This window comes from Rousettus aegyptiacus, unplaced genomic scaffold, assembly GCF_014176215.1.
Source record: "Rousettus aegyptiacus isolate mRouAeg1 unplaced genomic scaffold, mRouAeg1.p scaffold_m13_p_18, whole genome shotgun sequence".
NCBI lineage: Eukaryota > Metazoa > Chordata > Mammalia > Chiroptera > Pteropodidae > Rousettus > Rousettus aegyptiacus.
In genome coordinates, this window is record NW_023416293.1 from 15,892,195 (window position 1) to 15,898,644 (window position 6,450).

A 6,450-nucleotide genomic window follows, 5' to 3' on the forward strand; every position below is an offset into this window, starting at 1 on the left:
AGAAAGAAATGCAGGGAGGCAGCCAAAACGGGGAGACAAAGAAACACGTCCCAAATGAAAGAACGGAACAAAGCTCCAGAAAAAGAAGCAAACGAAATGGAGACGAGCCATCTACCAGATGCAGAGTTCCAAACACTGGCGACAAGGATGCTCGATGAACGTAGAGGAAGAGCAGATGAAATCAGCGAGGACTTTAACAAAGAGGCAGCAAGTAGGAACGTGGAGATAGGAAACATGAAAAAGACCCGGTCAGGAGTGACGGACGCGACAACCGAAAGGACGAACACCTTAGAGGGAACCAACGGTGGCCGAGGCGACGCAGAGCATCGAATCGGCGTTAGCGGACAAGGCCGAAAACACCCGGGCGGAGCAGCAATAAGAGACAGACTCCGAAAGACGAGCACGGCGTGGGGCCCCCTGGGACAGCATCGAGCGCACCCACATCCACCCCACAGGGGCACCCGAAGGGGAGCAGGGCAGGAGGTCGCGAACCTGTTTGAACAAATGCTAACAGAAAACTTCTGTAGCCTGGCGGAGGAAATAGACATATAAACTAGGAAGTGCGCAGAGCCCTAAACAAGATGAACCCAGAGGCCCACGCCAAGACACGTCATAGTCAAAACGCCAAAGGTTAAAGACAAAGAGAGAATCCCAAAAGCAGCAAGAGCAAAGCAGCTAGTTGCCTGCAAGGGAGTTCCCGTAAGACCGTCAGCTGGTTTCTCAGTGGAAACTTTGCAGGCCGGAAGGGATTGGCACGAAATATTCAAAGTGATGAAAAGCAAAGACCTACAACCACGATGACTCCACCCGGCAAAGCTGTTGTTTGGACGCGAAGGACAGATAAAAAGAGCTTCCCGGACGAGAAAAGCCGAAGGGGTTCATCACCACCAAACCAGTATTACAGGATGTGCTGGAGGGACTTCTTTAAGAAAACGAGAAAAAAAAGGTCAAAAATATAAACAATGAAATGGCAATCATCACATATTAACAATTACTTTAAATGTAAATGGATTAAATGCTCCCATCAAAAGGTAGGTGGCTGGACGGATAAGAAAACAAGACCCTTCCACGTGCTGCCTGCGAGGGACTCGATTGAGGACACACGCAGACCGAAAGCGAAAGGATGGGAAAAGACGTTTCGCAGAACGGAAACAGACGGAAAGCTGCGGCCCCGACATTCACGCCGACGGAATGGGCTTTCGTACGAAGGCCGTGACCAGGGACAGAGAAGGGCCCGGTCACCCCGCTTCTGGCGTTTGCCTAAAGCAACCCGAAACACTGCTTCGACGGGCCGTGAGGAGCCGTACGTCCACTGCAGCTCTATTTACAGCAGCCGAGACACGGAGGCCACCGGGGTGCCTACCAACGAACCAAGGGAAAAAGAAGGGGTGTGTGTATACGATGGAATATTCCTCAGGCATAATAAGAAAGGACGAAATCTTGCCATCCTGCCAACAACACGGGTGGACCTAGAGGGTGTTGTGCCAGTGGAGAGGGTCAGGGAAGGACGAATGCCATACGATTTCATCTACATGTAGAATCTGGCCAAATGAACAAAACCGAAACAAACGCATAGAAACAGAACATGCCGAAGGTCTCCAGATGGGAGGGGCGCGGGGGCGCGAGGAGGGGAGGGATGAGGAAGCGCAAATCCATGCAAAGCGGTCGCGGGCCGTGAAGAGCAGCCCAGGGGATACAGGCAGTGCGAGCGTAATAACCGTGGTTCCGGGGCTCGCCGCCTCGCTCGTTACATGCACATGGGGTCACCAGGACGCACTCCTGAAACCGTCGCATGCGGCCGGAATCAAAAACTAAAGGTTATTTTAAAGGGCAGAGATGGAGATGAGCGCGAGAGAGGGAACCAAATAGAAGTAACAAGTTTAGACACGAAGATCAGAGAAGGAAACGAGGTTGGGCGGAAAACACACTCACGCTCACACTCACACACTCACATGCTCACACGCTCACACTCACACGCACTCACACACACTCACGCTCACACTCACACTCACATGCTCACACGCTCACACACTCACGCTCACACTCACACACGCTCACATGCTCACACACTCACACACACATTCACACATTCACACACACACACATGCTCACATGCTCACTCACTCACTCTCTCATGCATTCACACACTCACACACTCACACACGCTCACACACATTCACACGCTCACACATGCTCACATGCTCACACAGGGAACAAAAACAAAATAACCTATTTGAACCTAAGAATTAAAAGGAGAAAATTTCCACATCGATCTATCGGTATCTTCTACAAAAAAAAGAGTTGTTCCCGCCAGAGCCCGACCTGTCGGGGGAGGTCCCGGGACCGGCTGCTCTTGAACCGACAGCCAGTCGGTCAGCCCGCGAAGTCGGATAACTGATCGGAGGCAGGTGGTGGCCGAGGGAGCAGACATGGGCAGCCAGACAGACTCGACCTCAGGCCTCAGGAGCGTCTTGTCCGGAGGAGAGCTACGTAAACCAGAGGGCCAGGTGACGTAGGGGTAACACAGGTGCTTCCAGGAACGCGCCAGAAACGCGGGTGACCCTGAGGGGAGAGTCACAGGGGAGGGTGGAGGGAACCGCACGGCTCGGCCCGGGCGGGGGGCAGAGGGCGCGGCACGTCTGCACCCCTGAGGCCCCGTCTGCCGTCCCCTCAAAGCTGGGCGGGAAGTCCCCATCGGTAACCGCGGCTTAAAGAAAAATGCTCTGAACTTAAACGCAGACAAGTTCCAGGGTCACCATTCCAAGTTGCGAGACCTGGAGTCTCCTCTTCTCGGTTTCCCTGTCTGTAAAACGGACATAATAAAGATATTCCCATGATTCTCAGAGGTTTAAGATGCACCGCTGATTTAATGGAAAATTTCAAGGTGCCGGTGGGGAGAGAGAAGTAAGTGTCCACCAGAGCATGCTTCCTGATTTCGGTAACAAAACGTGAAAATACGTAACGCCGCGTCCTTCCCAGGGCGGTGTGAGGGTTCACGGGGATTATACATGAGAATGCAATTTCACAGGGCGCTGCGGTCTAAATGTTCGTGTCCCCAAAACTCACGTTGAAACCTTGACCCCAGTGTGATGGTATTAGGAGGGGACCCTTGGGGGGTGACTAGGTTGTGAGGACAAGCCCTCGCTTGGGTCAGTGCCCCTGTGAAGGCAGCAGCCGCAAAGGAGAACGAGGTTCTCGGGAGCCGCAGGATCCCTGTGCCCCGACGTCAGGGTCGCCAGCCTCTGGAGCTGCCAGAAGCAGATTCTGCTGTTTCAGCCGCCCAGTCCGTTACATGTCTGCTACAGCGGCTCTAACACACCAGGCGGGCAGGTGCTACAATGTGAATATCGTTACCTGCCTCACTGTGCATGGCCCAGCCTTTAATAACAGACTAGCGACTCAATAAAAAAGGGACAGCATTCAATTTTGAGATCAAATTTCTTCATGAGACATCATTTTTATTAAGTGGGATATATCGTTCTTAAAAACAAATATACAGAGAATTCTAGAACGAAAAGGAAATTTCAAGTTCAATGAAATGTATCCTTAAATTTTAAAATAGAAAAAAAAAAAACCCCCGTGAGGATCAGAAAAATGAAATGACCTTCCTGTACACACAGGGTCCATGGCACAGTTTCTAGATGATGGTGACAATTGTTCGTAATTGTGGTTACGGACAGCACGGTATTGGGGCCGGCTGTGTCAGCTCGGGTCACACAAAGCAGCTGCATGACGCCGGTGCCCAAGCGAGCGCTTAGCAACAGCGCAGCACGGAGGTCCGCCGACTTCAGCCCCAGAACTGGGGTGATGGGGACAGAGGGCTGGAGGGCTCGTGTGGGGTTCTGACGTGGCTCGTGTGGGATTCTGACGCGGCACGTGCTGCCTCCCCATGGGAGACGGGATCGCGCACGCCTCAGTGACCGAGTCGCTGTACCTGGAAAGGTTCGCTGGTCCTGGAGGTGCGCTCACCCCCACCAGTGTACCTGGGTCTGAAAACAGGGCAGAGCGGGTCTCAGGCAGGTGACCAGGCCGGGCAGGCCCGTTCGCAGCAGAGCGGTCAGAGGTTATCTTCTTGCAGACCCCAGGGCGCTGGGCCCAGCTGGGGTGAGTGGCAACACCGTTAGAGTCCCAAGAAACGCATCTTTAAGTGCGCTCAGGCACTACCTTCCTTCCCCTCACTGGGCGTCTCTGAGGGGACACTCGCAACTTTCCTGACGGCCTATCATAGCGCTACAGCCAGGGTCCAGCTCATGGTGGCTTTGTCTATAGAAGGCAGATTAGGACAAGGTTGTCACCATCTGCCACCTGGGGATATGATACCCCGGGGAGATTGCTCCGAGCTCTGTGCAGGTGGGGGAAGCAGAGGCCTCTGAGCTCTCGGGCTCCCCGGCAGGCGGGTCTGCTCTTCCCCTCACCGAGAATGGCTGGGAACCGGCAGCGCTGAGCCGAAGTCATAGGGTTTCCAAGCAGGAAGCAGGTCATGCCATTCGCGCTGGCTTCATCCCCTGCTCGCAGCATGATGATAATGCTCCTTTGACAGATGCAGGATGGGGACCGGGAAGCGCAAGCGCGCCGCGGGGGGCGGGGGGCGGGGAGGGGGGGAGGCGGACTCGAGGTTCCTCCCCGGCTCCGCGTCGCCGCGCCCCTCCTCCAGCGGCCCCGCTGCGGGCGGCCCCATCCTCCCCTGGGCACCGAGCCTCAGCCACGCTCAGCTGTCTCCGCCGGTGGCGACCCGCGGGGGGCAGACGCTGAGCTGCTCCCGCGCGCGGCGTCCCGCGCGCGCCGCCAGTCCTGTCTTTGTCTGGAGGAGCGGAGAGCGGGAGGACGGGGAGGCGCGACTTCAGTGATCGCTCTGCTTCCCGGCAAATGGTGTCCTGATGTGCGTGTGCTCCATGCCCGCCGGAAGCCCCGGGCCGAGCCGGCTGCGCTGGGAGCCCCCCCCCCCCCGCCCATGCCCCACTCACGGCTGTCCCCCCACCGCGCCTGTCCCCCCGCCTGTCCCCCCGCCTGTCCCTCCCGCCTGTGCCACCCCGTGCCTGTCCCCCCCCACCGCGCCTGTCCCCCCCCCGTCCCCCGCCTGTCCCCCCTGCCTGCGCCTCCCGCTTGTCCCGCTCCCCCGCGCCCCGCCTCGCCCCGTCCTGCCCGCGGCTCCGGCGGGCGGTGCGCAGCGGGGCTTCTCCCATTCATAAACGGGCCCCCCTCGCCCACGCCCTGCAGATCCGCAGCGGGGCCGGCCCGGCCCGGAGCGCGGTTCCGAGAGGCTCCGGGCCCAGGGCGCGCGTCGCCGCGTTCCCGCAGGAGGTCGCGTCCTATCGACCCCTCCGCAGTCGTCACCCAGGCCGCGCAGACACACGACTGACGCCGGCCGCGGCGGGCACTTCTGGAAACGAAGAGACAAAATGGCCCGTGGTCCAGTCCATAATAAAGCCGCACCCTTTGACTTCGGGCGTCCGACATTTTGTGACTTGCCTTTTTTTGCTCTGTCCCTGACTCGGGAGGCCACGGACAAACCATGCCCCTTACCCATCTGCAAACAACTGGCCGTTCGGGGCCCCGCCTTCGCCCTTCCACGGCGGCGGAAGGGGCGCGGGAGGGGACGCGGTGGCCGGGGCGGGGCGGGGCGGGGCGGCGCGCTCCTCCGAGACGCGATCTCCAAACCAATAACGTATTGTTATTAACAGAGTCCTCTCTGCGAACCCCTCGAAATCGCCCCCGACTCCCCTAGCAGCAAGAGGCGAGCCCTTATTTGCTGAGCTGACGGCTGCCCGCCTCCCCGCCCCTCTCTCCGCTCTGGAAATTACAACTCCTCGCGCGCCACGCGGGGCGGAGGCGGGCGCGGCGGGCGGGAGGCGGGGAGGGGATCCCCAGCCAGCCGGGCGCTCGCCCTCCGCGCGCCGGCCGCAGCGTCGCGCGGCCAAGGTCAGCGGCGCCGCGGGTCCATCGCGGCCGCTGGGAGAGGCCCGGGCGCGCTCGGCCCGCAGCAGCAGCCGCGGCTCAGGGAGGCGAGCGACGGTCTGGGGCCGGCCGGGCCCCGCCGGGACCGTCTCTGCACAGCGACCCGGCAGGTGGCGGCGCCCGGTGCGCGCGCCGGGAGCTGGCGCGCCGCGCGCGGGCCTCGGGCGCTGTCCGCCGCCGCGTGGTGCTGAACCCGGCCCCGCGGCCCGGCGCGGCCCGCCCGCCTCGTCGCCTGCAGACCGCCCGATTGGGGGCGCGGCGGACGCACGAGGGGACCCGGGGCGGCGGCTCGCTGGAGCCCAGCGGTCGGAGCAGGAGAGCGGCGTGGCCGCTGGTCCAGATGCGGCGCGGAGGACGCGCGCGCTGCGGCCGGCGGCGGCGCTAGTGCTGATTCATCACCCGAGCGCCCCGCAGACCCCGCGAGGGCGGCCGGCCGGCTCCGGGCTCCGGGCTCCGGGCTCCGGGCTCCCGACTCCCAGCTCCGGGCTCCGGGCT